The 25,292-nt window shown below is 40.9% G+C and overlaps 1 long non-coding RNA gene across 1 annotated transcript in view; it reads right to left on the reverse strand.

Moving 5' to 3' along the window:
• Window positions 1-20,302: 20,302 nt before the first annotated feature.
• The window catches only part of LOC145523625 (uncharacterized), a 68,111-nt gene continuing 63,121 nt past the window's right edge, over window positions 20,303-25,292 (reverse strand). Inside the window, exons 8-9 of the long non-coding RNA XR_014066790.1 lie at window positions 24,263-24,416; window positions 20,303-20,809 (exon numbers count right to left, since the gene is read on the reverse strand). This is a non-coding gene — a long non-coding RNA (uncharacterized LOC145523625). The remainder of the gene's footprint in view (window positions 20,810-24,262; window positions 24,417-25,292) is intronic.

A 25,292-nucleotide genomic window follows, 5' to 3' on the forward strand; every position in this document is an offset into this window, starting at 1 on the left:
TATCTAACTGTTTATAAGAATGAATGACTTTAGAAGGCAGTTCATCCCATGCCATGGCCCCTTTTTGTGCTCTCTCAGTGTGTAAAGGAGAAAAAGGGACAAATTCACACACTGATTCTGCTGGTGGTACATTCTCAAATCATTGTGATCATCCTTAGAAGTGGTGATAACTCCTGACACTACAGATTCTTTCCGAGGGACAGATCTTCCCCATGCTTGTGAACAACCTAACTTGAGGATTAGGGAGGAACATTGGGAATCATATTTCCCAAACTTCAGTCTTTAAAAGAACCAGAGAAGGGACTTGTGGACACAGTGGGGGAATGTTGGGGGGTCCTGGGGTGGCGAATTGAGAGAGTAGCATTGATATATGTACACTACCATGTGTAAAATAGATGGCTAGAGGGAAGTTGCTGTATAACACAGGGAACTCAACTCGGTGCTCTGTGATGACCTCAAGGGGTGGAATGGGGAGGGAGGTTCAAGAGGAAGGCGATATATATATACATATGGCTGATTCACCATGTTGTACAGCAGAAACTAACACAGTATTGTAAACCAGTTATATTCTCCCAAAAAAGGAATGAGACAATCCCAGTCTCTACCCAGGCTGTGCAGAAGCAGTTAATAGGCCCTATTCTGTGCCAAGCACCTGTGTTCATAACCAGACCAATCAGAATGGATTTTGAGGGACAGCAGATTTTGGTTTAGTCCCCTGAATGATAAATAGGAAAGATAATTATCTCTACACTGGAAATAAATGCAGAAATTATTTTTCTTCTAACTCATGTTTCTAGCCAAGGCAGAGGTGAAGTAAATGGGGCAAATATATGGTTTGAATAGAATGCAACAACCTAAAAATTTTGATTGAGAGGGACTGTAAAAAAGATGTTTCTGTTGAAGGGATTTAGACACTCTATCTTACCCCCAAACATGCAGACACACATCACACATCTGCATTTATTGATTTATTTAGAGCTTGAAAGGGGTTCACAAGGGTAACTAAAGAACTCTATGAACATCAAAGCTCAGGATATAGAGACATATATGAAAGACTGCAGAAAGGGGAGTGAGGGATGGGGAGATGACACGTCCTAACAGAAGCTGGGAGGAGAAATGGGCAGACAGAAATCCTGAGAGAGGACACACCATAAGTAAAGGGGAAAGTTATACCCTGAGCCATTAGTATCACAGTTGTCTGATCAAAGTCTGGGAGGAGGGATCCAAACATAACTTGTAGCCACATAGATGCTGGAGCTCATCTAGTGCCAACTTCCCTGGCTGCATCAGCACCCCCAAGATACTTGGCTCTGTGTAGCTGAATAAAACATACGGTAACACTGGACAGAAGTTTGTGACATTATACAGGAGACAGGGATCAAGACCATCCCCAAGAAAAAGAAATGCAAAAAAGCAAAATGGCTGTCTGAGGAGGTCTTATAAATAGCTGTGAAAAGAAGAGAAGCAAAAAACAAAGGAGAAAAGGAAAGATACACCCATTTGAATGCAGAGTTCCAAAGAATAGCAAGGAGAGATAAGAAAGCCTTCCTCAGTGATCAGTGCAAAGAAATAGAGGAAAACAACAGGATGGGAAAGACTAGAGATCTTTTGAAGAAAACTAGAGCTACCAAGGGAACATTTCATGCAAAGAGGGGCTCAATAAAGGACAGAAATGGTAGGGACCTAACAGAAGCAGAAGATATTAAGAAGAGGTAGCAAGAATACACAGAAGAACTGTACAAAAAAGATCTGCATGACCCAGATAATCACGATGGCATGATCACTCACCTAGAGCTAGACATCCTGCAATGTGAAGTTAAGTGGGCCTTAGAAAGCATCACTACGAACAAAGCTAGTGGAGGTGATGGAATTCCAGTTGAGCTATTTCAAATCCTAAAAGATGATGCTGCGAAAGTGCTGCACTCAATATGCCAGCAAATTTGGAAAACTCAGCAGTGGCCACAGGACTGGAAAGGGTCAGTTTTCACTTCAATCCTCAAAGAAAGACAATGCCAAAGAATGCTCAAACTACCACACAATTGCACTCATCTCACACACTAGTAAAGTAATGCTCAAAATTCTCCAAGCCAGGCTTCAACAGTACACGAACCGTGAAATTTCATATGTTCAAGCTGGTTTTAGAAAAGGCAGAGGAACCAGAGATCAAATTGCCAACATCTGCTGGATCATCCAAAAAGCAAGAGAGTTCCAGAAAAACATCTATTTCTGCTTCATTGACTATGCCAAAGCCTTTGACTGTGTGGATCACAATAAACTGTGGAAAATTATGAAAGAGATGGGAACACCAGACCATCTGACCTGTCTCTTGAGAAACCTGTATGCAGGTCAGGAAGCAACAGTTAGAACTGGACATGGAACAGCAGACTGGTTCCAAATAGGAAAAGGAGTTCGTCAAGGCTATATATAGTCACACTGCTTATTTAACTTATATGCAGGGTACGTCATGAGAAACACTGGGCTGGATGAAGCACAAGCTGGAATCAAGATTGCTAGGAGAAATAGCAATAATCTCAGATATGCAGATGACACCCACCCTTATGGCAGAAAGTGAAGAAGAACTAAAGAGCACCTTGATGAAAGTGAAAGAGGAGAGTGAAAAAATTGGCTTAAAGCTCAACATTCAGAAAACTAAGGTCATGGCATCTGGTCCCATCACTTCATGGCAAATAGATGGGAAACAGTAGAAACAGTGTCAGACTTTATTTTTTTGGGCTCCAAAATCACTGCAGATGGTGATTGCAGCAATGAAATTAAAAGACACTTGCTTCTTGGAAGAAAAGTTATGACCAACCTAGACAGCATATTAAAAAGCAGAGACATTACTTTGCCAACAAAGGTTGGTCTACTCAAGGCTATGGTTTTTCCAGTAGTCATGTATGGATATGAGAGTTGGACTATAAAGAAAGTTAAATGTCAAAGAGTTGATGCTTTTGAACTGTGGTGTTGGAGAAGACTCTTGAGAATCCCTTGGACTGCAAGGAGATCCAACCAGTCCATCCTAAAGGAAATCAGTCCTAAATATTCATTGGAAGGACTGATGTTGAAGCTGAAACTCCAATACTTTGGCCACCTGATGCGAAGAACTGACTCATTTGAAAAGACCCTGACGCTGGGAAAGATTGAGGGTGGGAGGAAAAGGGGATGACGGAGGATGAGATGGTTGGATGGAATCACTGACTTGATGGACACGAGTTTGAGTAAACTCTGGGAGTTGGTGATGGACACGGAGGCCTGGCGTGCTGCAGTCCATGTGTTCACAAAGAGTTGGACATGACTGAGTGATTGAACTGAACTGAACACTAGACAGCTGGGCAGGTTCACAAAGGGACACATCTTCTGTAAGAATAAAAATAGAGAGGAAGTTTTGTCCTTTTCATTTGGAAAGGGCTGGTCATTCCTTCATAGCACCATGAGGATTGAAATAACAACAATGAATTCCCTTAATAATGTGTGCCAGGAGGTGGATCGAAGTGAACTAGCATCAAAACCAGAGAGAGTGACAGAAGCAATAGCCACTCCCATGAGATAGGCCCAAGCTCCTGGCAGAGAGAAGTGAGCCACAGATATGGATGAACAAGGCTAAGGATTCTTAAAATATCTGGGATGGAGAGTCTGTAAACATTTGCAATATAAGTAGGTGGTTAGAGGAATTAAGGGCATCATATTTGAGGCTATGAATACATTACGTCACCTAAACCCACATTGGTGAAACAGCACACATACCAGTAAGGCTAGAGAGATCATTTATTTCAACTTATGTCTCCAATTGATGGGGCTTGTTTCTGGAAATAAAAATTACCCCCAGCCTGTGTCCTCAGTATTTTTTTCAGATTATAGTTGTAAAAATATTGAATGAGCTTGTACAGTAAAAAGAATGGAGAATATAGAAGCAGTTTATGGTAAGAATCACATGGGATTAATGATGGTCATGGGGACTTCCCTTATAGCTCAATTGGTAAAGAATCCACCTGCAATGCAGGAGACCTGGATCCGATTCCTGGGTCAGGAAGATCCTCTGGAGAAGGAAATGGCAGTCCACTTCAGTATTCTTGCCTGGGAAATCCCATGGACAGAGGAGCCTAGCGGGCTATAGTTCATGGGATCACAAGAGTCAGACACGACTTAGTGATAAACTACCACCACCAAAGTTGGTCATAAATTCTTTGGTGCTGCTCCCACCAATTGGTGGAGTCTGTTTGGCTTCTCCTTAAAGGGGGTCAACCTGTGACTTCTTGGACCAAAACTGCAGAGCTGAACTACTGCTGTGCCAGTTCTGGGCCTGTCCTTGAACAGAGGCTAGCAACTGCCTTCTAAGGCTTTGGGAATCTTGAATGGCCATGTAAGAAATCCAGCTACCCTACTGGAGATATCTCATAGAGGGCCCTGAAGCTACATGGAGGGAGAGGGGCAGAGGTGAGCTAAACTTTCAAGCCATCCCTATCAAGATGCTGGTATGTGAATAAAGTCTCTTGACTCTTCCAGACCAGATCAGCCTTAAGCTGAATATCACTAAATCATTCCAGTCATTGCCATGTGAACAGGAAAATTGCCCAGCAGAGCCCTACGGGAATTCTTGACCCATGAAATTGTGAGCTATAATAAAAAGGGATGTTGTTTTAAACTACTGAGTTTTGCAGTTTGTTAAATAGCAGTGAATTAAACTAGAACAATACTATAGGCTTCAGATTCTACCTTGTTTTGCCCCTCAGCCTACTATTTTTTTTTTCTTTTATATGCGTGTATGTATGTTCATTGTGTAGATTCCTCCAAGAGATTATAGGCTTTGTTTCTTGGAGAATGCTATAGATATGTCACCAGGAGGCACTCTATCTATGGTACAGAAGGAAAGGCCCTTAGCTGGGCTGTTTTATTCCCTTTCTCCCCTTGGCAGACTCCCTGAGATCTATTTCAGTCTGCTCTTGCCATTTGCTTTTTTAAAATTTTTTATTTTTTATTGGAGTATAGTTGATTAGCAATGTTGTGTTAGTTTCAGGTATATGGAAAATAATGTATATATGCATAGATACATATATATTTACAACTGAATTACTTTGCTGTGCACCCGAAACTAACACAACATTGCTCTCAGCATTTTCATACAGCATGATCCTATATTGGTTTCTCATTGAGCAGCCCTTCAGTTTGTAGTTCAGAGAATTGCCTTAGCCAATTAGAGGAGATAATTCTATGTAATGAGACTGAATGGCTGAATTCAATAAGCTCCAAACTTCAATATTAATTTCTATGCTTATTATGGCATTTTTATTGTGTTGACAATAACATCTATGTCAGTCACTCTCTCAGTTATAAAATGGAAATAGCGTTTACCTTCTAAGTAACTCAGAGTTATTGTGAGATCATGTGGGTGGAAGCTCTTTGTAAACTTTCAAATGTTATATACTTGCAAAGTTATTATCATTACTATTAAGGAATTAGTAAATTATAGATAGTGTTGGAACACATGGGCTTAGCATTGTGTGATCTTAAGCAATTCACTTAACATCTCAGCAATTTTCTTGTTCTTAAAATAAAAGTGTTTACTGTGTAATAGCTGAGGTTCCTTCAAGTTCTCAAATACTGAAATTTTTGAGAACCTGTGTTGGCATGAGCAAATTAGTGCATAATGTTCAAAGGTAAATGTGGCTCCATTCTTGATGATCAGAAATTTATAATGCAGTTGTTCAGCTAACTCATGCTTTAAAAATAATCATAATTCAAGTTAACCTTTTCTTATTGAACTGTAGTTGACTTACAGTATTGATGTTAGTTTTAGGCATATGGAAAAGTGATTCAGTTTCTTATAAATATATATATATGTTCTTTTTCAGATTCTTTTCCATTATAGGTTATTACAAGATATTAATATCTTGTACCAAATTAGCCTTTCAAATCAAGTTCCCTGGGACCTAAATGTCCCTGACAGGTAATTTTCCAGATACTAGTTATTATGTGCTGGTTGCTATCTTCTATTTATCCCTCCAGACTCACTCTCTGTCCTTGCAGATTGACCTGAACCAACTACATCAATGTGCTCTCTTGCTTCAGGGTGTCTAATTGGGTTCTGCCAGTTTAGAGGTCCATCAAGAGATGGAAGGGGAGAGAAAAGAGGTCAGGGTATTTATTCCACCTGCTTTCTACCTATGGAGTCATCAGAAGATGTCTGTTCCCTTAACCCAAAGACACAATGCCTTTCAAGGCTGCCCTCTCCACATGACTCTATCCTTCCAGGTTCTGTAAACTACTCTCTCTCCTTGAGCCTTTCTCCTAGGGATGAAAACAGCTCAGCTTTATCTAATCCTGGAACACTTCACAATCTCTTGTAGAGTAGGCAGCCTCCAATATGGCCCCCTGTGGTCCGGCTTCCGGGTCCTCACACCGGTGTATAATCCCCTCCTTGAATGTGGACTTATTGACTCACTTCTCTGTAGCTGACTGCTTCCCTTCCTGATGGAGAATTTGTTTATTTAGAGAGATTCAGGTTTACAACCCATTATCCACAATTCTGAAATCCTCAAAGCCCTGAAAACCAAAAGTGGTAAATTGAGGGCAAATGTGACCTGAAATAACATGAAGCTATTCATAATCTTTATTTATGCTTCTTAGTGTGAGATTCATACTTTCATTGCACAAATACTGATAATTTCCATGATGCATTACGTTGAAAATATTATATATAAAAGGGCTTCCCAGGTGGTGCAGTGGTAAAGAATCTTCCTGTCAGTTCAGGAGATGCAAGAGATGTGGATTTGATCCCTGGGTTGGAAAGATCCCCTGGAGTAGAAAATGGCAACTCACTTCAGTATCTTGCCTGGAATATTCCACGAGAAAATTCCATGACAGAGCAGCCTGGTGGGCTACAGTCCGTGGGGTCGCAAAGAGTCAGACAGGACTGAGCAACTGAGCATGCACACATTATATATAGAACATAAGGCATTTGCATTGCACTACAAAAAAACCCCTCTGAATTCCAAAGCAAATCTGGCCCTAAGGGTTTCAGATGTATTATAACCCAATCTTTAAAGCTTGGGTTAAACTAGAAAACTATTCTGTCTCTTTAAGATAACTTTGCACTTCTCTGCCTTGAATCTTTATGTATTGGTTTTGAGGTTTAACTCTCAGAGAATCATTCTACTTACCTTGTTTGCCAGTTTGCAGGAACTCTTCACTGTCATCTCCATAAAATTGACAATTGTGGGTGAATAGTAGATCTGACTAAAAGGGGAAGTGGGTGTGAGTAAGGAGGAGAAGGAGGGGGAGGAAAGTCATGGGGTAGCTGAGCTTTCAAGGATAAAGAAAATTCGTTCTTTGGTAAGGTGACAGTAGGGTTCCAGACAGAAATAACTGCATGGAGGCGTAAAGCAACCCAGGGTGCCTAGACAGCTGAAAACAGCTGGGGTTGGGTTGAGATGGGATGAGGGCTGTATAGAAGCTGACCCTGGGAGTGTAATGTGGAGTGAGTCAAGGGTGTCTCACAGCAGAGAGAACTAGAGTATGAAAGTCAAACAGCCAGAAGTGCAGAAAGAATAGATTGAAAGGAAGTGAGGAGGAGACTGAGGCCCAGGAATGGCTTTGGCACAGGTCTGAACTAGGCAGTGGGATGGAGAATGAAAGAAAAGAGAGTCAAGAAAGTTTATAGCAGACACTCAGAAGGTCTTAGCAGAAGTTGGACATGAAAGGAAGGGAGAGGCTTTAAATCTAAGTAATTGATTGCTGCTCCTAGAGCAAAGTTCACTAAGAAGAAAGTTACATTTGAACATTCTTAACATCTGATTTTGGAGAAGGATTTAAACATCTGATTGCTTCTAATTTGAAATAAGAAAATTCTAATTTCACCAAAGTGGAGAGGGCCATGCCCACTAGAGTAGGCAATATGTGGAACTGGGGGGTCAGTTCAGTTCTTTATTGGAACCTGGATAAAAAAAGTTTTCGTCTCTAAACCTTAGTTTCTTTACCTGAAGAGCAGAGATAGTATCACCAGCATGGCAGGACTTGTGGAGAATGTATATATTAAGTAAAAGTATATGTGTATGTGAAAATTTCAGCCACTCTCAATGTGTGTAAATGAATATCAATTACATCTAATGTGGTTACTTGGATCAGAGAGGTTAAGGGTCTTCCCAAGGTTGCAGAACAGTGATGATCCTAGGACCAGAGACTGATGCATGATCTCTGCTCCAATCCCAATACCTCTAGAAAAGAACCAACCACGTGGGCTTAGCTTGATAGATAGCAGAGGACAGAGATAGGACAGAGAGTCTTGTGCTCACCATTCTGTTTTCCTGCACATAATTGGCCTTTAGTAGAAGATCATTTCCTTGTCTTGTTTTATTTATTGTCAACATGAATAATAAGTATAGAATTGACCATCACCCTTTAAATGTCAAAGAGGTTAGGCAAAGGGACATACAGGATAAACAAATACAATTCTCTTGAGGGTGCTTTGTCTCACTTGCCTTAGGTAGTTAACTTGCTGCAGACATTGAGAGGCAATTACTTGATTCAATAAATGATTCCCACTCTAACTCGTGGATGTCTATGCATACAATTTATTTTCAAGTTGGCCAGAAAATCTGAATTTGTGTTTCTAATTGATATCAGGTGTTTCATCTGCTCTGTCAAACTCATGGCTCTGAAATATCAAGAGCATTTTTCTGTCACTGTCAGGGCTTAAAAATGACTAATACCAAGTTACTGCTGATGACCTCACATGGTCATTGACCAGCTAGCTATGATACATCAACTGCTTATTTGGTAAGCTGGTGTTCACATAGATGAAAAAGCAATCTGATGATGTGTATTACTGGATAGGCAGGGGTTACAGCTCTGCTTTGGCTTCTTGTTATCTTTATAATCTTTTGAGGATTGCTAACTTAACTTCTGAGATGTTAGAGATCTTTGGAAATGGAAGTGATGACATTTCTTACGTAGAGTAGTGGCACATAGGTGGCAAACTGGTACATAGTAGGTGCTCAATTAATGTGATATTTCTTGCTTTAGACAGAATGTGTTTCAGTTGTAAGAGCTTTGCAACTTTCATTTACAATCTGCTTTCCACTTCCCTTCTAGGTTTTCTTCTCATTTTCAAGGACTAGGGTTGGACCCTTGCTCTTTCTCTATAGGAATAGAACAGCCTGGACGAGGCTCCAGATTGCCCTTTATATCTAATAGTGGACTGGAACCAAGACACACTTAAGCATTAATTCTAAAACCCCATATAGCCCTCCTTGAATCATATTCTTTGTACCAAATGGCTGAATTTTTACCGAGACTACTTAGACAAAACATTTATTGATTTATTTTTTGTTTTATATCTAAAACATGTTTATACATTTGGTTCATATACACTTGGTTTATATTTTTAAAGCTAAGTAGCAGGGTTACTAGGCTACGAGCTTCTTGAGTTACAGACTCTTCTATCTAGCTTTGTGTATATCTGGTCTTAGCAAGGGACTTAGAAAAAAGTACAGAGAATGTTTCTGATTTGTCTTATTTGAGGATTTTCCTACCCTCTGGTCACCTAATTACAAGTATGACTCCCAAGTCAACTTATCTGGAGTCACTTATGTGATGTTTTGCTTTTAACATTTCTTGGATTTTTACTTTAAATGCTCTGTTCCCCTTCAGTAACTCCCTAGTGTGACTCAGCAATTCTCCAATGACATGCTAAATGCTCTCTAAAACACATTAAAAGTTTATCTCTGAAGAAAACTTAAGATAAGCAAAGTGCTTAAAAACAAAACAAAGACATGCAATTTAAAGTGTTTGTTCAGTTTACAAATACATTGGAGATTGCTTATCGGTAGAAATGACCTGAGAAATGTTAGGCCAACTAATTTCATCCTCTCTCTTCTCCCATCTCCTTCCATACAGTTTTGATATGCATGTATAAAAATAATAGTTAACATTTATTCGGTATGAATAGCTAAGATACTAGGAACTCTTGCTATGTGCCAGGCCCCAACCCAAAGGTTTTTCATGTTTAACTATTTGTTCCTATAATAATTGTATGCAGTAGATGTCATTGTCTCCATTTTATAATTGAGGAAACTCATGCACACAAAGGTTAAATAACTGGCCCAAGGTCACACAGCTGTTATGTTGTATAGACAGGATTTAACAGAAGTAGTCAAATTCTAAGTAAAAACAGCAGAAAGGGTCAGTATCAAATATATTATCCAAAGGATATAAGAAACTAACATCCACTGGAAAGGCATACTAGTCATAAACTTCCAGTAAGATGTGTAGCCGTACATTGCAATGTCAAATGATAATTCCTTTCAAATGAGGCCAAAATGAGAGTAACCATACATCTTAGGCAACTCTAAGCTTGTGGTAGTCACTCAGTCATGTCCAGCTCTCTGATCCCATGGACTTTAGCCTGCCAGGCTCCTCTGTCCATGGGATTCTCCAGGCAAGAATACTGGAGTGGGTTGCCATTCCCTTCTCCAGAGGCTCTTCCTGACCCAGGGATTGAACCCTGGTCTCCCATGTTGCAGGCAAATTCTTTACCATCTGAGCTATCAGGGAAGTCCTTAAGTTGAAACAAGAAAAATATTGAAAATCTCTATGAAGATTATCAAATATTATATAAGCATTTAACATGTTAGTATATATTTATTTGACTTATATACTTATAAATCATATGTGTACATGCATATGTGTGCATGTGTGTATATGTGTATCATATGTACCTAATACTTTGCAGGGCTATATAAGATATATATAAAGTGTATAGCATACATCTCAGACATCTATATATTCATCATATATACTACAGATGGATGGGTAATATAAGTATGTCATCAAAGAGTTCTGTTGCAGACACCTCTTCTTCATCTCTTTAAGTACTCTGGCCATACCTCTCATTGTAATTACCTCTACAGGGGAAAGTTCTACAGTCTTCCACAAATTTCTGACAGGTGTAATTTAATATTTTCTTGTTTTAGGCCCTCCACACTTCCTGTCTTTAGACATTTCTGAAATAGTTAGCACTCACAAATGAAATCTGGAAGCAGGCATCCTGTATAACAATGTTGACCTATGAGACTGACAGCTAAAGGAAACTGCCTTCCCCTTTCTTACCTAGACTGATGATTCTGAGATACATTTCATTTTTTTTATCCCCTCCCCTTTGAAACTCCTTTCCATCTCCCTCCCCATCCCACTCCTCTAGGCTGATACAGAGCCCCTGTTTGATTTTTCATTTATCCCATAAAAAATGAGATATATTTCATAAAGTTTCCCAAAGGCTCATGGTATGAAGTGACCAGTTGTCCATCAGGTGGCCAACTTAGGGTGCCGCTGTCTTAAGGTGTAGTTGGGTTTCCCTCTTTTCCTGCTTCACTCCCCAGCCCCTTGCTTCTCCTTTTCACAATCAGATTCTCAAATTAACTACTCATCATAAACCTCCACCACAGGTATTGCTTTGGGTGATACCAAGCTTAAGACAGCACTATTACATTTTCTCTCTTCAATTATTTATTTTGTTACTAAGATATAGTAAAAATTAGAACGATAACAAGGAATGCTGTAAGTTTCATTGTCTGTCAAGGGTCATCGTTTCAGTTTATAGCTTTCAAGAGTAAGAACTTTCTGTAGTAAAAGGTTTGCAGGCTGGAAAACATTTATTGGAGGCCAGCAATGGTCTGGTGATCAGAGTCAGTGAAATAGTGATTTATTGTCACATGTGTCTGGAAAACAAATTGAAGTCATTCTCCAAGCCAGATCCCCGTTTCAAGAAAAATTATATGGTATCATATACAAGTCCTAGTGGGAACATTTTGACATTTAAAGGGCATGCATTTTATTAAATGTATAGCATAGCGATGTAAAATATTAATGAGGGTGATGTTGGCTCATTCGATTTGAAAAAAATGAGAAGGACGACAATGGATGAGTGTGGTGTGATATATTATGATTCTGCTGTCAAGTGGCAGGTTTTTTTTGCTGAATCAAGTTTAAATTCAGAATACCTCTCTGCCTGGCAAGCAAACTTTGTCATTTCTAAGTGGCAATTAATAATTTGGGGAGTGGAGAAGGAAGAAAGCAGGTCAAAATGCCTTCATGAGACATCTTGGTCATCGATTGTTTAGGATCCTTTAGGGCAGGGTTCTTCAACCTCAGCACTATTGCTATTCTCTGCTGGATAATTTTTGTTGTAAGGAGATGTCTTGTGCATTATTGGATGTTTAGCAGCATCCCTGGCCTTGGCCCACTGGATGCCAGTCATATCATGCCCCAAAAAGCCATGACAATCAAAAATGTCTATAGACATTGCCAAATGTCCCCTATGGGACAAAATTGTCCCCTGTTGAGCAGCACTGCCTTAGGACAATGCAGATGCTGATTGACTGAAGTGTTGGGATGCTTTACAGCACAGAACAGACTGGTTCAATTTCTTAAAATGAGATTCTGAGAAGATCTGAGACAGTGAATCAGTTCAATTAAAGCAAGGTTTACTAATACCCTGCACATGTGAAGTAGATAAAAATAAGTAGCTTAGAACTTTTCTCTGACTTTGGTGGTACAATGGCACCCCACTCCAGTACTCTTGCCTGGGAAACCCCAAGGACGGAGGAGCCTGGTAGGCTGCAGCCCATGGGGTCGTGAAGAGTCGGACACGACTGAGCGACTTCACTTTCACTTTTCATTTTCATGCACTGGAGGAGGAAATGGCAACCCACTCCAGTATTCTTGCCTGGAGAATCCCAGGGACGGAGCAGCCTGGTGGGCTGCCGTCTATGGGGTCGCACAGAGTCGGACACGACTGACTCGACTTAGCAGCAGCAGCAGCAGAGTCACCTAGAGAGCTTGCTTAAGACAGGTGCCTGCTAGGACTTCACTGGTGGTCCAGTGGTGAAGAATCCACCTGCCAATGCAGAAGACTCCAGGTCTATCCCTGGTTGGGGAACTGAGATCCCACATGCCATGGAGCAACTAAGCTGATGTGCTGAAATTACTTAGCCCAAGGACCACAACTAAAGAATCCCCTGCACCACAATGAAAGATCCACATGATGCAATGAAGATTCCCACGTGCCACAACAAAGACCCTATGCAGCCAAATTAATTAACTTAAAAAGCCTATGCCTGAATTCCACCCTCAGCAAGTCTGATTCAGTAATTCTCATGTCCCAATGAGCCTGATTTGTTGTTGCTGCTGTTCAGTCACTCAGTTGTGTCTGACTCTTTGCAACCCGATGGACTGCAGCACACCAGGCTTCCCTGTCCTTCACTATCTCCTGGAGTTTTCTCAAATTCATATCCATTGAATCAATGATGCCATCCAACCATCTCATCATCTGTCATCCCCTTCTCCTCCTGCCTTCAATATTTCCCAGCATCAAGGTCTTTTCCAATGAGTCGGCTCTTCCCATCAGGTGACCAAAGTTTTGGAGCTTCAGCATCAATCCTTCCAATGAATATTCAGGGTTGATTTCCTTCAGGATTGACTAGTTTAATCTCCCTTCTGTCCAAGGGACTCTCAAGAGTCTTTTCCTGCACCACAGTTCAAAAGCATCAATTCTTTGGCTCTCTTTATGGTCCAACTGTCCCAGCCGTATGTGACTACTGGAAAAACTGTAGCTTTTACTATATGTACCTGTGTCAGAAAAGTGATGTCTCTGCTTTTTAATACACTGTCTAATTTTGTCATAGCTTTTCTTCTGAGGAGCAAGCATCTTTTAATTTCATGTCACGATCAGCAGTGATTTTGGAGCCCAAGAAAATAAAATCTGTCACTGTTTCCTGATTTAATAAACCCAATACTTTGAATCTCCCATGATCTCCCAGATAATCCTGATGCTGGAGGTTTGTGAGGCTACACCCTTTAAATAGCCTTGGGCTCAAAGTCAAAAGACCTTGACTTCAAGTAGTTCACTTAAACTCAGTTTTTTTTCTGTTTCAAGTAGAATGGAATAGATGGGATAGATGTGTGGATAAATAAGCAATAAAGGGAAGAGGGGCCAGGATAGAAATACATAAGGGATCTTAACTGCCTTGTTCACCACCACTGCCACACAGCTGCTGTCTAACAGCTGTACTCACAATGTATCCTTTGAATGAATTAGTGATGTGTAACTCTGAGATGAAGAATCATCTCAGATAGTGTGAATCACAAATACTGTTTGGAAATTGCAGCAGTGTTTAATTTTTGTTGATTATTAATGTATGTGTTGTCTATTCATAATAAATTGCATTATGATTTTTCGTGTGTTGTTTCTTCTGCACATTTCGTTAATCCTTGGAGTCTATGAGAAGCAAAGTATTGTCAGAAGGCAAGACAAAAAGAAAAAGTAAAGCACCTGTTGAGACTGCATTGCCATTACAGACTGTGTAAAGTGAGTATTCTCTTGTCTCACTTCTTATCCATGTGGCACTGTTCATCCATGTGCACCGCCCGGCTTCTAGAACATCTCATGTACCTGTGGATAGACCAGTGAGGCAGTCTGTGAGCTTGCAGGTGTTCATATTTATGTTAATTTGGCTAAGGTAATTTGAAGTGCCCTTCTGTCACTTTCAAGTAAGTTGTTGGGATTGCAAGAAGTCAGCACTGGTTCCAGTTCTGTTTTTTTCCTTAGGTAGACTCTTGAGACCACTTGGTTGAAGGATCACTCATCAAAAGTGATGACTGTCCTTTTTTCCCATGTAGAAAAACTATATGGGCCCAAGCAGATATCGTTTCCAGGCCTAAAACAAACGCTAAAGATAAATGTATGCTTCAGGCACCTCTGTTGTAATGCACTTTGCCATCTTCAGACCCTCTGCTTAAATAGGTCATGTTTATATTATATGACCCTCATTAAAGTCACAGGTGATTGGAATAAGGCTGCACATCTTACTCAAAGAGAATCACGGGCAGGCTGGCCAGTGACCAACCTCTTATGAGATCTGGCACAGAAAGATGGGCTGGGCTGTTCAGGCTCCATTCTGAGGAATTTGAATGTGGCAGTTTTGAACCTGAGTTAGAAGTAGGGGTAGATAGTAATCAAACTCCTGATGTTGAGTTGAGGACATGGCAATTCCAAGTGTACATGAATAACACAAAAGAACGAGGAGCAGGGGAAGAAGATGCCAGCAGGGTGACAGAGAAGCAGTTAGCAGCTGTGTAGTGAGAAACAGGTGCCATGAGAGACAGGCTGTGCAGCTGAGAGAGTTCCAGTCCTTTTCTTTGGAAGTGCAATGATACTAAGCACCATGCCAAGTAAAGTAGAGCTTCCTTTCCCAGAGTTGTTCTGAGGTTAGCCTCCAATGTTTCCACAAGGTTACCTGAAATATGTTACTGGGATTCGGAAGTGCTTCTCATGGGTAGAGACCCAGACTGTAACATTTCAACTAAAAACAAAACAGAAAATGATTTTTAGATGGAAAAATCTTCCTAGAAAGGAACATCAACTTGCAGAATGTAAATTCCAAGTCATCTGTTAATGTTTACAGGGAACAAACAACTCTCAGGGACTCTATTTCTTAATTAATTGATGTTTCCCTCTGTGAATGGTATTTTCAATAAATATAACATCTTCATATGCTATTAGATAGTCCATAAATCTTGTTTTTGTGGCTGGAGAAATCTTTGTGATGAATATGTGTATGGCCTTGATGGTGGTGATGGTTTCACAGATGTATACTTACCCCCATATTCATCAAGTTTTACTAAAAAAATAGGTACAGCTCTTTATATGTTAATCGTAACTCAGTAAAGTGATTTTGAAAATCTCATTTTTGCTAATTGTAGTTTTTTTAAAAGAAAAGAAAAACCCATTTTTAAGATGACAGTAACATTTAAAGTACCGTAGGGATCTATACCCAACTGTAGCCACATTTTTGGTAAGAGGGAAAACCAATGTGATAAAAGAGGAGGACATGATTGTAGTTTTAGAAGAAAGTGAGGGGGATCTTGAAACAAACTGAGAAGGTTAAAAAAATAGGCAAATCCTATACCACATTGTATTGTCATCTTTCCCCTAAAAGGGGAACTCAGATTACAATGTCAGTCCAGAGACATAATCTGGGACTAATCAGAGGTCAGCATTAACCTGCACAGCTTGGGAATGGCCTTCTCAATAGGCACTTGGTATCTGACTGTCCATTTGTGCAAGATGGATGAGTGCAGGTGCCATAATAAGGCTGTGGCATTTGGTTATGATAATGGTCTCTGATGACTAAAGTGATTCATAAATTATAATTGAACTACAATTGAGTGCAGCAGCATGTAACACAATTTATTCTAGTCACCGCATTCTAAATTCAAGCCTAGAATTGTAAATTCAGGAGCCACAAGGCAAGGATGAGAATTTTATAAGGAATCTGCTCCTTCCTTCAGCTTCCTTTGTGATTTTTAATTGGGTGGTGTTAAGGATCAGAGCTTTACAAAATTGTCTCAAGATAATGGTCCTCCTTGTGGGCAGATTTGCCTAGAATTTTAACAATAAGGGTCAAATGGTAGAGAATAAAAATTCATTCATTCATTTCGTAAACATTTCCTTGTTGCATAACTGTGTGTTGAAAATTGCCACACTGAAGCTCACAGTCTCATGAAGGAATCAACCCATACAGATAATCTAGAACAATGTACAGTAATATGTGCAGTATGTTCACAGACATCTATAGAAATTCCTAACAAGGAGTGTCTAAAACTACCTGAAAGGGTCAAAGAAGGCTTCCTAAGTTTGGTGGATGATACCTAAGCCAAATCTTGAAGGATATGCAGGAGTTTGCCAGGCAAAAGAGGAGGAAATGAAACAGTCCATGTTCAGAGACTAAATGAGCTAAATGACAGAGTGAGAGGCAACATGTGATACAAAAAAAATTCATGTAGTCTCAAAAGACAGGAGACTGCTGGTTGGCTTTAACCTGCCCAGTTTCCACTACCATTCTACAAAGTAAGCACCTACTATGTCCTTAGGTACTTGTAAACTGTTGGGGTTACATATAAAGCATGAAGCCCACCCACTTATAAAATATAATCTTGTAGCAAAATGAATTAAAATAAATTTTAAAAAACGTCATGGAGATATGAACAAAAGTCTGTGGAAGTCCTAAGAAAGAGGCGAAAACTCAGATAAGTGACACTTTAATTAAGGAGGAAACTTTTGAGCAGGCACTTGGCAAAGAAAGAATTTCTCAAGTAAAGAAAGCAGGGATTCCATACTGTGAAATGGAGAACTCATTTTCTTGCAGGAGGGAAATGCCTGTAGTAGGGCATTCTCCAGGAGAGGCTTGGGGAACCTGATAGAAAAACCACAAACTGACCTTTCAAAGGAGACCAGGGAGTTTGTTATGTTTGAAGTCAAGGTTCCACCACATTACTGTATGTAGATTTTATGTTAATTCTGAGTGGCTTGTGTAGTGGTGCAAATGGAGATTATGGGAGAAGTGAAATCTACCTACTCCCTCTCCAAGACTCCATTCACCATGGAACTCGAGTTCCCTTGAGTTCTGGAAACATCTTCCCCCAGGACAGACAAGAAGGGCATGTCCCGCTGATAGAGCTAAAAACCACTGATATGTTTTATATTTCTTATCCATGGATGTTCAACAAATCATCCCAAACTTAGTGGCTTTAAACAACAACAATTATTTATTATCTTATGGTTCCTATGTGTCATGACATCCAGAGAAGCTTGAATTTGGAATTCTGGCACAGCATTTCTTTTAAATTTTTAGTTAGAGGTCTGCTGGACTATAGTCTGTGAAGCCTTGACTTGGACTGGAGGTTGTAAATCCTCCAGTGTGTGCCATTCTCATGGCACACACTGTGCCATGAGTGTTGGTGGAAGGCCTTATTTCCTCTCCTTAGAGTCTTTCCACAAGGTACTTAAAATATGGGAGCTGACTTCTAGAGTGGGCAATCCAAAGACCAAGGTGGAAGATACAATGTCTTTCATAACTAACTGTATTGGTCACATACCATAATTTCTACAGTACACTACTAGCTTTGCTTCAGTGTGGGAGGGGACTATACAAGGGCATGAATATTGGAGATAAGGATTATTGGAAGCCAAATTAGAAGCTAGCTACCATAATCTCTAAGTGTTCCATAGCCTCTTACCTCTTTACTGTACCTCCATGACTTTGTATGTTCCCCTTACATAAATTTTATTCTGTCTTTTCTTATCTTTCAAGGGCTGGCCTGAAGTTCCCTTCCTCTGAAGAAACATTGTTGACACAGACAGTACTTCACACAAATATCTATTTTAGAGTTTATGTGTCTGAATACTTGTTAGTTGGCTGATAGCAGATCAAAGACATATTGGGACTGGCCTAGACTTGGCACTCAAAAGTGCTCGATGAATGAATGAATGAATATTTATCATGACACCCAAGTATATTCAGTTCAGTCGCTCAGTTGTGTCTGACTCTGCGATGTCATGGACTGCAGCACGCCAGGCTTCCCTGACCATCACCAACTCCTACAGCTTGTTCAAACTCATGTCCATCCAGTCAGTGATGCCATCCAACCATCTCATCCTCTGTCATCCCCTTCTCCTCCAGCCTTCAATCTTTCTCAGCATCAGGGTCTTTTCCAATGAGTCAGTTCTTCACATCAGGTGGCTAAATTATTGGAGTTTCAGCTTCAACATCAGTCCTCCCAATGAATATTCAGGACTGATTTCCTTTTGGATGGACTGGTTGGATCTCCTTGCAGTCCAAGGGATTCTCAAGAGTCTTTTCCAACACCACAGTTCAAAAGCATCAACTCTTTGGTGCTCAGCTTTCTTTATAGTCCAACTCTCATATCCATACATGACTACTGGAAAAACCATAGCTTTGACTAGAAGGACCTTTGTTGGCAAAGTAATGTCTCTGCTTTTCAATATGCTGTCTAGGTTGGTCATAGCTTTTCTTCCAAGGAGCAAGTGTCTTATAATTTCAGAGCTGCCATCACCACCTGCAGTGATTTTGGAGCCCCCAAAAATAAAGTCTCTCAAAAGTATATTGATGGTCTGTAATTTTCAGTTGCCTTCTGAGACTTTAGGATAAGCCTCAGGATGATCATTATAAACTAAATTCTCTCCTATAAATAGATGACAGGAGTATGACAGGACTTAGCTGTCCTACTTGACAGTACTTGGCTCCATACAAACTTTGCTTGGCATAATCCTCCTCACAAGTATCTTAATTACAAAATTCCAGTAGAGGCATATGATCATAAAATTCAAAATTTACCCAAATATTATTGTAGACATTTATTTTAAAATATGTCCTCATCTCACCAAATCTCATCAAATAAACCGAATAAAGAAGGCAAGGAAATTGCAAAGCAAGAGAACATCAATCCAAAAACAGAAGAAGGCAGGGAATGAAGCTATAGGACAAAAGCTAATAAATAAATAGTTGTTGGGGTGGGATGCCATAATCACTGATTTGAAACATAAATTATTTTCAGGTTGGTTATCATTCTCCAAGCTATGCTTTATTTAACTTATTCATGAGATGATCATGATGTATCTGCAAATTAAGAATTGTTTTTTTGAACTTTTTCACTCAAAATATATGATAATTTGAGTTGAGTCTTGACTGCTGGTTCTCTTTTAAATTCTCTCTGTGAAAAAGCCTTGCTCAGCAAACCATTGGCATAAACATGGGATCGAGTGATTGAGAACTGCTTGGAGCAAAGGGGATTTTTGAGGAAAATTGACTCTTTGGGCCCAGACCTAAGGACAGAGCAGTACTTCATTGATCTTGACCAGGGGTCCAAGTTCTTCATCAAGGCACCATCATAGTAGTCGGCCTATTGAACCCTGTTTCTAGATTCTTGCTATTTGCGACCATGGCTCTCCTGACCCCACAGCACCCATGAAGCCATGATATAGACAATCACTCTAAGGTAAGGGCAGCCACAATGAACTTCTCAGGCAAATTTCTTAACATCCATGTGCCTCAGTGTCCCTATCTGTAAAATGTAGATAATAATACTATCTACTCCATGGGGCTGGTTACAGTAAGCACTATAAGTTTGTTAAATGTATTCTTTTTAGAAAATACCTCTAACACTTCACACCTTCCCTCTTTTCCCACCCAGCTCTGCCATTCTCTTTCTCCTAACATTCCTCTCTTACCTTGAACTCCTTACATATGGCTAGTCTTTATTTAATAATTATTTCTTCTAGGAAGCCTTTCTTGGTTCCCACACTTCCTATGAACAGGTTTCCTGCCCTTTCTAAGAGATTCTTAGCATTGGATGCTATATATGAGCATTCCAATAAAGACCAGTTGCTAGTCTGGAAAATGTTGGTGATCCATATGTAGCAGGTAGAAATGCCAGCTCACAAAATCAGGTGTGCAAAAAAAATATATTGCATTTCTTTATTCTTCAGAAACCACTGTGAAACTTGACCTTAGTCATCCTCAGGGTTAAGCCTAGGTGGATTGCCTGGTGATGGGTAGGGACATCCAGTCTTTGGACCTGGGCATACCTGGTCTCCTTTGGAAACATCACCTGTGGCCCTGTCTGCTGAGACGCTGCACACAGCATCCTTTCTGGGGTCTTGGCCCCTCATCAGGATGCTACTAGGAAGCCAAGCTGATCCCCACTGTGCCAGACGTTTTGTACTCCACCTTTCTCTTCCTGCAGCTCAAGTCTTTGTAGGGTAGGACACTGGTGAGCCCGACTCTCCCTTTATCTCCATGTCACTGTGCCTCTGCCAATGAGCATGCTTCATCCCTTTACTTTTTTCACAAACCCCTAGACTCTCTGTGTTTATAAAGAAACAGCCAGGTGTTCTTGTCAGTGACTTCTGCTTTCTTCTCGGCCACATACCTTATCTGTGCAGTGAAGCACAGGTAGCCTGTAGAAATGGGCCAAAGAGAAAAAGGGAAAATCAGAGACAGCAAACACACAACAAATAAAATAACATCTCAAAATATCATCCAGTCCTACAAAGTTCCTAAAGCACGAGGTTCACAATGGATCTTCACACTCTGCGGAGATTGAGTTCAGGGAGGACAGAGATCTCCTAAAGACCCCACCCACGAGCTTCAGGGGCTTAGCCCCAGCCCAGATCTTCCATATGCGGAAACCATACATAGGAGCCTGCTGCCTCTAGCTCACATTTGTATTCCAGGACTGGACCCAACCAGGGCGCCAAGCAGGGTACAAATAACAGCTAAATTAACTCAGCATCTCACATATCTTTTTCCATCAGGCAGTTGCCATTTAGGGGCATCTTGCTGGGAAAATCCACCCCTTTCTGCCAGCTGAGTCTCTGTATTTATGAGCAAGTGAACCTTTTACCAGCATTGCTTGGAAGATGCAGACAGTGTTTCCAGCTTTAGAAATATAGTTATTTGTCATCTGTCCTTTCCTCGGAGCTGATGAGGGATGTGTTTTCTTGTTACATAGGTGTGTTCATGCTCTACTTCTCTTGGTGTGAAAAGATGACAGCTGCTGATGCTCTTGCCATCCGAGTGCGTGAACATGTCTGCAAAATCTGGGGGGTGTCTGCTGGAAAGAGGCAAGTGTGTGCGCATGTGTGACACATACAGTCATGCATACACAGAGACACACAGAGTCACACATGCACGCATACACACACATCAGCACATGCAACATCATTGGTGAAGTCTAGGCCCAGATCAGCTTTACAAAGTTTTGTTCAAATATTTAAAAGTACAGCTTTCTGGCTTTACACTTGGTAAAATGATTCCTACATTGCAGAACTGTTTTCTCTTTGCCTGCTATTACCAGCCTGGTGGCTTAAGGTAAAGAACCTGCCTTCAATGCAGGAAACCCAGGTTCAATCCCTGGGTTAGTATTCTTGCCTGGAGAATTCCGTAGACAGAGAAGCCTGGTAGGCTGCAGTCCACTGGGTCTCAAAGAGTTGGACACGACTGAGCAACCAACACTTATGAAGAAGACAACCCAAATAAAACATGATCTATTGCATTTTCATCATAATTTATTATAATCATCCATTTAATTGTCTGGATTATGGGTAAACTTAGGCATTTTTCATATCCAGCATCATCTTAAGAGCCTAGCCACAGTAGGTGTCAAAAACCTGAATGTACTTTTGCCACAATCATTAGTTTGCATTTAGAACTTCTGGATGTGGTAACACATAGTTAGTCTGGTATTACTGCTAGTCTCATGTTATTAAGTCTGTGTTTGCTTCATGCTGTCTGTAAGTCACAAAATTGAAAACTTTTTCCTTAGAGGGGTTAAGTGACTTGCCTGAGTTACGCAGCTGGTAGAAGAGTTGGGATTCAAATACAGATCTTCCTCACTCCAGAGCAGCATTGCACCACAGACTCTTCCCAAAACCGAATTGTTGTATTCATCAACTTGCAAGCTAAAAGATGTCTAGAGAATGTCTGATCTCATTGCAGATGAGGACTAGAAAGGCTAAGTGATCTACTCAATGGGGGTAGCAGTAAGAAACAATTACTTAAGTAATTGTGGAGCAATCGTGGCTGCCACTCCTACCCTTGTAAAAAATAGTTATTTATTCTCTGCAGAGAGTAAGGAGCTCCACCAAATACTGTTTGTGTGTGTTCAGTTGCTTGGTTGTGTCCAACTCTTTGCAACCTTTTGGACCATAACCCACCAGGCTCTGCTGTCCATGGGAGTTTTCAGGCAAGAATACTGGAGTAAGTTGCCATTTCCTCCTTCAGGAGATCTTCCCAACCCAGGGATTGAATCAATGTTTCCTACATTTCCTGTATTGCAGGTGAATTCTTTACCACAGAGCCATTGGGGAAGCCCACCAAATACTATAGGGCAAATAACACATAGAAGGCGAGGCCCCTGTTCTTACACAGTTATTGCCTGCAGAAAAATAAAGACCCAACAACCATAAAGTACTGGCCCCAGTCAGAATGCTTCAGGAATGGGAGGAAGGAGGAAGACACAGAAAAGCTTCTTGCCAGATGGTCGTTTCCAGCTAAGTCTAATAAGCAGAAGAAAACCAGTTATTAAGGGTTTTACTCTACTGTGATTCAGGAAACAACATCACTCCCTCCCATCAGGGTGCAGGTTCACCTGGCCTTTCCTTTGCCATCAAATCACTATTGGAAGAGCCTTGTAATCCTGGATTTCCAATAGGATAAGAGGTCCTAAAGGACTGTCTAGAATTCGGTGGAACATCAGCTCTCTACATTGATAAGAGGAGAAAGTTGTTAGGAAGACTGCATGCAAGACAGATATTTTTGAAATTCTGTCTTCAGTGGCTTCCTTTGGTCAAATTTAATTCTGGAAGTAGCTCAAGTAAGATGGTTACACAAAAGGAATTTTCCTTTGGATTAAGTTGAACTATTATAAATAGCAATAACCTGATATCATGATTTAAACTACAAACAAATTTCTGGCAAACATACATTCTGATCTTCTTTTGGTCATATATTCATCATGTGTTGCCTGCTTCTATGGTGACCATATTCTAAAAGGAGGTGTCAGATTATCATCCTGTTTGAACCTTCAGACTTACATTTCCCTCAGAGTAATGCTCAATGCCCTTGGAAAGGCTCAAGAGTCTGTAGGTCAAGAGGCTTGAGTCAAAAGGCTCGAGAACTGCCCCTGACCCAAGATACCCCTTCCCAGCAGCCCTCTACCTTCCTTCACAGCTGGGTTGACAGATGTTCTGCACAAAAATATCAAAATACCAGCCAGGAAGGGAGGATTGGTCATAGCTTAAAAACATTGCTGTGCTCATTTTAATAAGTCATTTGCAATGTATGCTTCATGAGATTTTTCAAGTTTTAAGAAAACAACCCACTGCAGTATTCTTGCCTGGAGAATCCCATGGACAGAAGAGCCTGGCAGGGGGCAAAGAGTCAGATATGATTGAGTGACTAACCCTTTCACCTTTCTATAATTTTAGAGCAATTCTTGATGTTGCTGAGGAAAACACAAATCTGAACAATATTAAAATATTAATACTTATAAACAAAGGAAAAGTCTTGAATTGTCCTCTTCAGTACTGGATGTTAGCAAGTGAATGCTACCCAGTAATCTTTCTCTAGACTGGACACCAAACACAGTTGCCTGAGCCAGAGACTGGCTGCTGCTGCTGCTGCTAAGTCGCTTCAGTCGTGTTCGACTCGGTGCGACCCCATAGACGGCAGCACACCAGGCTCCTCTCTCCCTGGGATTCTCCAGGCAAGAATACTGGAGTGTGTTGCCATTTCCTTCTCCAGAGATTGGCTAGATGCTACCAACCCCATTTCCTTTTCCTGGACATATAGAAGAGTATATGCCCAAGTCTCTCTTGCAATTAAGTTGTGCCCATGTGGCTGAATCTCACCAGTGGAATGTAGGAGGAAGCACGATATATGTCTTCCAGACAAGACCATAAAGCCCTTGCATGATCGTCCTGTCTCCCTCTTTCTCTTTTGCTGTAGCTCTGGATAGACTGAAGGAGTCCGAATCCCTAAGTCACCACAGGTAACTGCCCAACCCTGAGAAAAGAGTCATGCACAAGAAAGAAAGCTTTGTTATGTTATGAGAGTTGAGAGTTTCTGTTACTGCAGCATAGCTGAGCATACCCTGACTAATACTTAGTCTTCTCTTGCCCCACCACATGACACAGCAGTGCTGAGTTATGGCCACCGCAGTGGATGCAATGGGTTATCACCCAGATCCCCTCCTTCAGGTTGGAGGAACTCCCTCCCCTAGCTCCTGGGAGTGTTGTCTGCCCCAGGCTCATAGCTGAGTGCTTCCCAGGCATTGCCTTTTGTCAAAAGCAATTTCCCTTCCCAATGTTACATACCCCCTTACCAAGAAAAGCCCAGTCCTGTAAGACTTGGCTCCCTTGCCCATTGAGACCCTTCTGCAGAGCCATCCCAGTTCTAGACTCCCAATGAGGTCTGCCAAGACTTCTGCTGCAATGACCTTGCAGTTTAACTTGCTCAATCCTGCTTCCATATCCCTCTCAAGTCTGTGTTCCCATTGGGATGACTCCCCAGTAAGCTTCCTGCATGCAAATCTCTGATTCAGAGTCTGTTTCCTAGGGAACCTGACCAGTGATACCCTTTATTCCCATAACATGCTGGATTCTCCTTTGTTTGATAGCTTTACCTATGCTGTGCCTTCTACTCTGAACAATTCTGCAACCTCCCCCACCCCCCACACACTGGGTTTTTGCTGAGCCCAGTCATATTGGACATTGATACCATCTGCAGTCCAAATAGTATATCCTCCATCTCTGCTGCTCCTCTGATGAATGGTTCCAGTTGTATGCTCCTCTCACCGTACCTTCCTCCATTATAGCATTTATCCCAAGTACTGATTTTGGAGTTGTGGGCATGGCTAGTGCCCCTTAAACAATAAACTCA

This window comes from Giraffa tippelskirchi, chromosome 10, assembly GCF_054371585.1.
Source record: "Giraffa tippelskirchi isolate mGirTip1 chromosome 10, T2T-mGirTip1v1.2.pri, whole genome shotgun sequence".
NCBI lineage: Eukaryota > Metazoa > Chordata > Mammalia > Artiodactyla > Giraffidae > Giraffa > Giraffa tippelskirchi.